The sequence below is a fragment of the Antechinus flavipes genome, chromosome 3, assembly GCF_016432865.1.
Source record: "Antechinus flavipes isolate AdamAnt ecotype Samford, QLD, Australia chromosome 3, AdamAnt_v2, whole genome shotgun sequence".
NCBI classification, from domain to species: domain Eukaryota; kingdom Metazoa; phylum Chordata; class Mammalia; order Dasyuromorphia; family Dasyuridae; genus Antechinus; species Antechinus flavipes.
This window is the reverse complement of record NC_067400.1, coordinates 333,305,841-333,316,449: the sequence shown is the minus strand read 5'-3', so window position 1 is coordinate 333,316,449 and position 10,609 is coordinate 333,305,841. Positions and strand designations below refer to the sequence as shown.

The window sequence follows — 10,609 nt, the reverse complement described above, 5'->3', positions numbered from 1 at the left end:
TGAACTCAGGTCTTCCTGACTCCAGATACAGTGCTCTATCCACCATGCATCTTGCTGCCTCTCTGTTTGTTCTGGAAGAGGACCATGACATCAGGGGGATGATGCCATGATGTGCAAGTGAACTGGGTTGAAGTGAGGGAGGGAGGACTATGCAAGGTCCCCTGCCTCACTTTCTCCTCCTGAGCCAACTGGAACTGGGTCCAGTGGCCAGATATAAATCAGGATGACTGGAGAAGGCCCTGAATGCAATGGGAGACCTTGGCTTTTTTAAGTAAGGTCTTCAATAGGTCTCAGTTTGACTGAGGCTGCACCCGTCTGGTGATTAATGCTAGGTAACAACTGAGACAAAGAATCTCCTCGTTCACTTAGTCCAAAATGAAAAAATCTAAATTAAAAAAAAATGAATCTGGGAGGGGAAGACAATCAGGACAAAGCAGAAATGGCTGCTATTTATTTACATTCAATTTGAGTCAATCAGGACCCAAGCAATGACCAAATGGGGCTTGGCCTAAAACTTATTAATGACTAGATTGGTTTAAGATCTGGTCTTTAAAAAACAATCTAGCTAGTAAGTCTCAAGATATTTGGGGAGGGTTCTGAGGTACAAAAAGAAAAAAAAATGCTTTAAAGAGCATCTGTAGGTAAGGGTGTAATACCCAATGTGGACGGAGGCAGGAAAGGAGAAAAGGAGTGAGGGAGGGAAGAAGGGAAGGGAGAAACAGAGGAAGGAAGGAAGGGAGAAAAGAAAGAGAAAAGAAGGGAAGGAAGGAAGGAAGGAGGGAGGAAAGGAGAGAAGGAGGAAAGGAGGGAAGGAAAGAAGGAAGGACGGAAGGACAAAGGGAAAGAAGGAAAAAGGGAGGAAAGGAAAGAAGAAAAGAAGTGAAAAAGGAAGGGAAGAAAGAAAGGAAGGAAAGGAGGAAGGAAGGAAGGAAAGGAGAGAGGAAGGGAAGAAAGAGGAAGATGCTGAATGGAATGGAATGGAGAAATGGAATATAGAAATAAAAGATGACTTTACCATAAGATCATAGAGTTAAAGCTGCGAGGGACCTCACTTCATCTAGAAGGAAGCTTTCAGTTTTTGGAAGGAGACACTGAGACCCAGGGAGGCTAAATCACCTTCTACAGGATCTATGAGTGGTAAGTATTAAAGCCAGTATTAAAACTTAGGTCCTCTGACTCCAAAGTTGTATATTTTCATTATACTGCCTTTTCCCTAAAGAACCTTGCAATATGAAGGCATCATCTCTAATAAGAACCTTTTGTGATCACATATGTTTAGAGAGATGACAGCTCTCTAAGACTTTTGTCCATCTTTCTTAGCATGTCTGAGAACTCCAAAAATGTGATTTTGTCCAGTCATCCGTACTCCCACATCAATCCCTTTGTGAACAATTTCTGTGTATACGGAAGAAAGATTGAGCAAGCATTAAGCACTCATTGCATGCTAGGCTCTGTGTTACGCAAATAAAAGCTAGACAGTCCTAGCCCTCAAAGAGCTTACATTCTAATAAAAGGAAACATAAAGAAGATCAGAGAGCAGAGGAAGGGTGGGTTCTTGAGTAAAGCATGGTTAAGAGATGAATGAAGTAAGGAAGTAAGGAAGTGATGTAGACCTCTCTCTCTATTTGTTATAGAAGTTTTGCTTTTTGTTCTTTCTCAATGAGGAAGTGAAGAAGCAAGAGGGAGAAAAGATTGACAAAAATTTAATTTTAAAAACATACAATATATTCACTAGGGGAAAAATCAGGAATAAAGGCTAAAATTATTTTTCTGTCTCTGTTATTCTCATCAGGCTTCAGTGTTTCTCATGTATATTCATTATAAGAACTTCCACTGGAAATCACTAAGCAATGCTAGTCATTTTAAGTAGTTCCCTTCTTCTAAGGTAGAAGTGGTCACTTTTTCACAAATTATGAAGTAGCCTTTAATTGATTTTCTTAGGAAAATTTAATTTTTTTCAGAATATCATAATGCCTAGGATAATTAGGTATTGAAATTTACCCTAATCACCTTTATAAAATTAATTTTATTCTTTTATTCAGGCCTTTTGGGAAAAAAAAAACCAGGTAAGATTTGAAATTACAGGGTCCTATTATTTCTACAATGCCAACATGATTGAGAAATAAATCAGAACTGGAATTAGTCCATGGGATTATGCAATTTCAAACAAGCTCTGGCATTCAGTAACCGACACAGGCCATGTCTCATGAGTAAGTAGCATCTATGATGACTGTCTGCTCAAAGAAACATTGCTTTTCTCCCTCACTCCAGTAATTCAATGACTGACATTCAGCATTTAGAAGTTCATTCTTTTGCCCCTATTAAGAAAAACCTTGAAATGACTAATAGGAATAATGGGACTTCTGAGAATATGGTTTGATGAGAACAGGGGAAGAGGACATAGAACACAAGAATCTAAAGAGCAGCCAGAGTGGAAGTAGGAAAGAGGACATCAGAGTGGAGAAGGGAGAGATATAATTTGAATATGATTTCTGACAGTTTAAAATTCTGCCAGGGTCAACTCTGCTTCCAAAATGCCACCCACTTTAATTAAAATATTTATTAAGTATTTACTTGTATGATTGCTCTTCAAAATTCTTTGCTGAAACTTCATATAGATTACTCCTGCTACTAGGGGCTCTCACAATCTAGTATCTTTTCAATGGTTGTCCTCTATTTTTGGAATACTGTGGCCCCTCACTTCTGTCTTTCTCTTGGTTTCCTCAACTTCTTTCAAGGCAGCTGCAAGCTTAATTTTATAGTAAACCTTTTCCAGTCCCTTACCCCCAAAGCTGCTAATGCCTCCTCTTTCAGATACCTTCATCTGATTAATGTATCTTGATTGTACAAAGTTGTTTACATGTTGTCTCCTTGACTACAACATAAACTCCATGAAAGTAGCAGCATGCCTTTGCTTTTTCTAGCATCCCAAATATTTAGTACAATGTTTGGCAAGCATGAACAAATAAAGTACAAAACTGCTTGAGAGGCAATAACAAAACAAAACAAAAACATATAATATATAACTCTTGCCCTCAAGAATCTTAGAAATCTAAAAGGCCAAAAGATAGATCATAGATGTAAAGAGGAAAGGGACTTTAAATCTTTTCTAGACTAGCCTCCTTCATTTTATGGTGAGGAAGTGAAGGTTTAGAGAGTTTAAGTGACTTGATAAAGATAATACAAATATTAAGTAGCAAAGTTAGTTCCTGTGTTTTCAAATATCAGTTTATATTTTCAAACTGTCTCTCTTAGATAAAAGACTCTCATAAAGATAACCAGAGTTCAAAATAGGACATGGTGAATGCAAAAGAGAAAGATTAGTAAATTTAGAAGAAGGAAAGAATATTTCCAACTAGAAGGGATAAAGTTTTTATGGAAGAGCTGGGTCTTTAAAAATGGGATAAATAATAAGAGGTTAAAGAATCATAGAATTAAAATTAGAAGGAAGTTTTGAGAGATCATAAAACAGTGACTTGCTCATTCTTATATAAATAGCAAGAGGCAAAGCCAACATTCAAACACAGGTCACTGGTCCTCTGAAAATACAGGGCTTTTTCTTACACACTGCTCTAGAGAGGGCAGGGGAAAGTATCTTTGGTATAATGAAGGACATGAACAAAGGAAATTACATTAAAGAAAGAAGGACTCAAAGCTTCACTGGCAATAATGAAAGCCTTTTCATCTGTTTTGTTCAAGTCTATGTAGTTAATATGATTGACTGTGTACATGCATGCAACATGTGTATGTGTGTGGTGAATTACAAATAAAGACAAAAAGATGAAGAGTGAAAAGATCTCTAAAAGGCATAAATATGAATTATTCTGTTTCACCTATTTAATGCTCAGACCTTTTGTATGATTCCTTTACTTTCTGAATGGGGTTTTGCTTCTTTGAAAAGACTATTACCCATGGTAAACAGCAGGAACGGCATGGTATTGCGGGACAGAATCTGGCCTAGGAGTCAGAGGACAGAGTTTGCATGGATATTTTCCACTTAGAGCTCATGTGACCTTAAGTTATTTCACCTCTAAAGACCTTAGGTTCCTCCTCTGTAAACTGAGAGGATTAAATTAGATGATGTTTATGCTTTAAAATCCTATTATCTATCCTCTGATTTTATAGCTTTTAATCATGTTTCCCTGAACCTTTGCAGTTTTCAGATGGGAGAAAGTAATGGCCTTGATCAGCACTATTCACCTTGAGCACTTCAGATGTCCTTCTCAGGGGTAAATAACTCTCTAGGTCACTGATACCCATTGATAAAGCAGGACAGGAATACAATTTTCCAGGCAATGATGTGATGGCTCTGCTTTCATATAAGAAGATGAGGGCGTTCCTTGTTTTGTTCCCAGTCGTCTTCCAAAGGATGACTATAATTTTGTTGGCCACCGAGTTACAGTTGTGTGCAAATACTTAGGACAAATACTACTTTTGATATAATTTTATTTTTGTGATAACAATCCTCTTATTCTCCCTATTTTTGCTGCCTTGAACAGTGAGGCCATAAGTGTGAAGCAAGAGAGCAAAAATACAAATGAAAACACCAAGCACAGAAACATGACAATGTCAAGATGAGACAGAGACAGAGGTGGGGAAGGAAGGAAAGAGAAGGAGAGGGACGAGAGAGAGAGAGGGATGAGAGAGAGAGAGAGAGAGAGAGAGAGTAAGAGGGACAGAGACAGAGAGAGACAGAGAGACAGAGGTGGGGAAGGAAGGAAAGAGAAGGAGAGGGACAAGAGAGAGAGAGAGAGAGACAGACAGACAGACAGACAGACAGACACAGTAAAAGGGACAGAGACAGAGAGAGACAGAGAGACAGAGGTGGGGAAGGAAGGAAAGAGAAGGGGAGGGAGGAGAGAGAGAGAGAGAGAGAGAGAGTGAGAGAGAGAGACAGAGACAGAGACAGACAGAGAGACAGAGGTGGGGAAGGAAGGAAAGAGAAGGAGAGGGACAAGAGAGAGAGAGAGAGAGAGAGACAGACAGACAGACAGACACAGTAAAAGGGACAGAGACAGAGAGAGACAGAGAGACAGAGGTGGGGAAGGAAGGAAAGAGAAGGGGAGGAGGAGAGAGAGAGAGAGAGAGAGAGAGAGACAGAGACAGAGACAGAGACAGAGACAGAGACAGAGAGAGACAGAGAGACAGAGGTGGGGAAGGAAGGAAAGAGAAGGGGAGGGAGGAGAGAGAGAGAGAGAGACAGAGAGAGACAGAGAGAGAGAGGTGGGGAAGGAAGGAAAGAGAAGGGGAGGGAAAAGAGAAAGAGAGAGAGAGAGAGAGAGAGAGAGAAACAGAGACAGAGACAGAGACAGACACAGTAAAAGGGACAGAGACAGAGAGAGACAGAGAGACAGGGGTGGGGAAGGAAGGAAAGAGAAGGGGAGGGAGGAGAGAGAGAGAGACAGAGACAGAGAGACAGAGGTGGGGAAGGAAGGAAAGAGAAGGGGAGGGAGGAGAGAAAGAGAGACAGAGACACACACACACAGACAGAGAGACACAAAGAGAGGGACAGAGACAGACAGAGGTGGGGAAGGAAGGAAAGAGAAGGGAAGGGAGAAGAGAGACAGAGACAAAGACACACACACACCAGACAGAGAGACACAAGAGAGGGACAGAGAGACAGAGGTGGGGAAGGAAGGAAAAAGAAGGGAAGGGAGAAGAGAGACAGAGACAGAGACACACACACACAGAGACAGAGAGACACAAGAGAGGGACAGAGACAGACAGAGGTGGGGAAGGAAGGAAAGAGAAGGGAAGGGAGAAGAGAGACAGAGACAGAGACAGAGACACACACACACAGACAGAGAGACACAGAGACACAGAGAGAGGGACAGAGACAGAGAGAGACAGAAGTGGGGAAGGAAGGAAAGAGAAGGGAAGGGAGAAGAGAGACAGAGACAAAGACACACACACACCAGACAGAGAGACACAAAGAGAGGGACAGAGACAGACAGAGGTGGGGAAGGAAGGAAAGAGAAGGGAAGGGAGAAGAGAGACAGAGACAGAGACACACACACACAGAGACAGAGAGACACAAAGAGAGGGACAGAGACAGACAGAGGTGGGGAAGGAAGGAAAGAGAAGGGAAGGGAGAAGAGAGACAGAGACAAAGACACACACACACTAGACAGAGAGACACAAAGAGAGGGACAGAGACAGACAGAGGTGGGGAAGGAAGGAAAAAGAAGGGAAGGGAGAAGAGAGACAGAGACAGAGACACACACACACAGAGACAAAGAGACACAAAGAGAGGGACAGAGACAGACAGAGGTGGGGAGGAAGGAAAGAGAAGGGAAGGAGAAGAGAGACAGAGACAGAGACAGAGACACACACACACAGACAGAGAGACACAGAGACACAGAGAGAGGGACAGAGACAGAGAGAGACAGAAGTGGGGAAGGAAGGAAAGAGAAGGGAAGGGAGAAGACAGAGAGAGAGAGACTGAGACACAGAGAGAGAGACACACACAGAGAGAGAAACAGAGACACACACACACAGACAGAGACAGAGAGAGACAGAGACACACACAAACTGAGACACAGACAGAGACAGAGAGATATGAAATGGAAATAGGTATAGGTTCTCCTTGTCAGGACCTCTCATTAAGTCCACGTCCTCTATTCCATAAATGATGAGCTAATTTCAGTGAGATGAAGGTACAGGTCCTATTTATGATACAACACTGAATAGAAAGAAAACAAACAAACATTGGATCCCAAGTCATTTCCCATATTGTGAAGTGAAAAACTTGAGCTCTAGACCCAGAGATCCCAGTCCCAAAGACGATTGCAATGGAACTCTCTTTTCATTGGTGGAGATGAATGTGCTGAATGAAGGTTGGATGGAGTTGGGGAGAGCAGTCTTCTTTGATCTTTCTTTGGGTTCATTCTGGCTTTCAGGCTTGGGAGAGGAGACAAAGTTGCTGAAGGAAAGAACCCTGGCAAGAAGCTGACATGAGAGAAGCCGGCTGTCTCCATTATGTCTGTATCCCCAGCTTGCTACAATGGAGACGTCCTCTTGGGTGAGATGAGTTACCTTGCTGCCACTAGGAGATGCCCTTCACCTGTATGGTCTGGCATGTATTTTCATATGTATACTTTTTTTGATTTCTATTGTGTTACTGACATGGATAAGCATGATTTGATCATTGCTATGTGTGTTCATTGTGGTATTTGAAGGGAAAAGGTTCAAATCTTGGCTACAGAGCTTGAGGTCCTTGTTCTCCCAATATTGAGACAGCAATAAAAATTAGCTTGAAACTGAAACTCACATTCTCTAGAAAAGTAATATTTAAGGGAGCAGATATAATTCCAACCTGGTACTTGGAAGAGAGTAGAGTGACAGTCTCTGACTCCCAGATTCCTACTTCTCCTCCTGGCAGAAATTAGTCTCCTTTGGAGAAGGGGGAGGGCGGGGAGGGAAGGAGAAGAGGCTCGAGACATCTATTCCGCTTCCTTTTAAGCCATATGATACTTCCTTGCTACAAATGGGGAATAGCATATTGCAAAATATGCTACTTGCCAGAAATGTAATGATTGACCTGATTGCATATTTGAATCATCCATCAGTTGTGAACTGTGTTGTATTGTCCAAATTGCTTTGACTATTTAAGGAAGAAGCAGCTGTGGAGGTTAAGCAAACAAAACTGCATTTTGTGGAACTCGGGGTCAAAGCATACTAAAAACTGCCTAGAAATTACATGGCATAGGAGAAACTCTGGGTGTGCAACAAGCAAATATTTGTTTTTTTTAACACATTGTTAATTTTCATTTTCCTATGACAACAGTAAACACTATATGTAATAGAACATTTCTTGTCTGTCCCTATAGGGAACAAATGCATTATGCCAATGTAACATGAATATTAAGTGAAACACAACAAGATTAGAGAAGCATCAGGGTTGCCAGTAGGATGGAAGCTCAGAGCTAATACTGAGTGGGAAAAATTCATACAAATAAATGCCTCTCTAGAGGAGCACATTAGTGCAGTTACTCAGAGAAAGAGCTGGGGAACAGAAGATTGTTCATTGTCAAGATCTCCATTCCAAGACCAATTCAACCCCTCTTTTTGCTTCTCTTTTCATCATTAGGAGACACCCTGTTTTCCTGAATTAAAGTCCAGCAAGCAGGCTTCGCCCTAAGCTTGGCATAACAACAAACCTTTGCACTGGTCCCTTTGGATGAATTCTACCGCAGCAAAATCCCAGAATTATTTCGTACCAGTTCCAGGTGTTCCCTGAGTTTGGACAAAGACCTACAGAAATCATGTTCCAGTCATGAAATCCTGCGATGAATCAAACTTGCCTCTTGCTGCCATCACCATCTCATTACCATGGCTACTGCTCACTGTGTATTTCTTTGTCTTGCTGCTACTATATGTATTAAGGCTTGTCCTTGCTGTAATGGGTCTCCTCTGTATTAGAGCAGACCCTGGCCAGCATATACAATTTCTGTGACATATAAAAAGTTAAAGAGACATAGTTTCCAGGTAATTATTTTATTAATTATACTAGTGGAAAATTAATAAAAGGATGGTCATTTGGCTGTGTCTCATAAACTAGGGACCACAGAGTTCAAATGCTCTTGGAAGAGTGAGTATTCCTGAGGGAATAAATCAATTCTGATTGGTCAACAGTTAATAAGATAATGAGTTGGGATATTCCAATGAGGAGCTGGAGTATATGACTAACCATTCAGGCTTGAACAAAGAGATTTGTCTCTTATCTAGACAAAAGAGGAGTCTCTACTCAGACTAGGCTGACTAAAACACAGTGGGTCAGATTTCAGTGCACTAGAATCTCTTTACTTTTGGATCAGATCTAAATTTTCACAATGGGGTGCAACTGCCCAAGATTTTATCTCTTTATCAGTCCTGCTCTTCAAAGGCTGAATAGTCTACAGTGAATGATGAAATAGAAAAGTATGAAACCTTAGAATTCATTCAATAATTGGGTATTAATATAAAAAGAAATAATCCTTTGTCTCAGTTCCCTCCTCCAATGGAACAAAGAAAACTTTTTGCTTATTCCTCTGTGAGCTCTTTGATCATATATATTTTCAGCACTGACATCACTCTTTGAGAACCAAAGAGCTTGGAACCACCTCTCAGGATTTCTGTTAGGATAGTGTCAAAACTCCTAATTAGCATGAGCATGTAAAGCACCTGAAACCTAATCATTAGTTCCCTAGATTTAGATTAGTGTCAACAGTGCCAGCTGGTGGTGACATAGAATCCCAGAACTTTCAAAGGAGGGACTTTTAATGTGCCTAAACTCTTATTTTGCAGATAAGGAAAATGAGGTACAAAGGACTTATACAAAGTCCCACAACTAAGGTTGAGTCAGGATCAAAACATATATTTCTTGCTTGTGTACTTAAATTATGCTACCTTAGTTTTAAATTTAGCAAGAAATTAAGAGCTGATCATTTCATATAAAGACTTGTGCTTTTGGAATTCCTCTGGTTTATTTTTACAATATATTATTATTTTTGGAAATTGAATGAATGCCCATCAGTTGAGGAAAGGCTGAATAAGTTATGACATATAAGAATGTTATAGAATATTATTGTTCTATAAGAAATGATCAGTAAGATGATTTCAGAGGGGCCTAGAGAGACTTACATGAATTGCTGCTGAGAAAGTGAGTAGAACCAAGAAAACATTATACACAGCAACAGCAAGATTATGTGATGATTGATTCTGATGGACATGGCTTTTTTCAATAATGACATGATTCAGGCCAATTCCAATAGACTTGTGATAGAGAGAGCCTTCTACATCCAGAGAGAACACTGTGGAGACTGACAACATAGTATTTTCACCATTTTTGTTGTTTGCTTGCTTTTTTTTCTTTCTCATTTTTTCCTTTTTGATCGGATTTTTCTTGTACAGTATGATGAATTTGGAAATGTGTATAGTAGAATTGCACATGTTTAACTTATAATGGATTACTTGCTGTGTAGGGGACTGGTGGAGGGAAAAGAGGGAGAAAAATTTGAAGCACAAAGTTTTGCAGGGATGAATATTAAAAAAATATCCTTGCATATATTTTGAAAATGAGAAGCTATTATTTTAAAAATCTCCATGATTTTATTCTAACCAATCAGGTTTATTTTGAGAATGTTTCTATGATTTGGTAAATCATTCATCCAGCTAAGCTTGAGAAAGTGTTTACATTTTATCAAAATGATTGGAGATAAACTGATCACTGTGGCTGCAGTCTTCAAGAGGTGAAAGAGAAAACCAAAAATAAATAAAATTGAGTAAGCAAAGAAGAATGAACCCAACCACAGATAGTTACTGTGGTGAAAGAGAAGATCTGAGGTCTTAATCAGAGGAAGATAATGAAACTAAAAAAACTCACACTTTTTTTCATTGAGAAATGTCAAATGATCCCTAACACAAAAGGAGTCCTTGGAAGATCTTACAAAGGATGTTAAAAAAAAAAAAAAAAGTAAGAGAGATTAAAAGAAAAAAAAAAAGACAATCTGAAAAAATCATGAAAAGAAAGTCAAACAACTTGAAATAGAGAACCAGAACTTAAGGATGAAAATAATTCCTTCAAAACCAGAATTAGGCAAGGAAAATTAATGACGTCCTAAGATATCAA

General features: G+C 39.9%; 1 long non-coding RNA gene across 1 annotated transcript; it reads left to right on the top strand.

Annotated features, from left to right (window-relative positions):
• Positions 1 to 762: 762 nt before the first annotated feature.
• LOC127554260 (uncharacterized) lies at positions 763 to 8,868 on the top strand. The gene is made up of 3 exons (XR_007951928.1): positions 763 to 1,137; positions 6,900 to 7,021; positions 8,090 to 8,868. It is a non-coding gene; the product is annotated as an uncharacterized LOC127554260 (long non-coding RNA).
• The last annotated feature ends 1,741 nt before the right edge of the window (positions 8,869 to 10,609 follow it).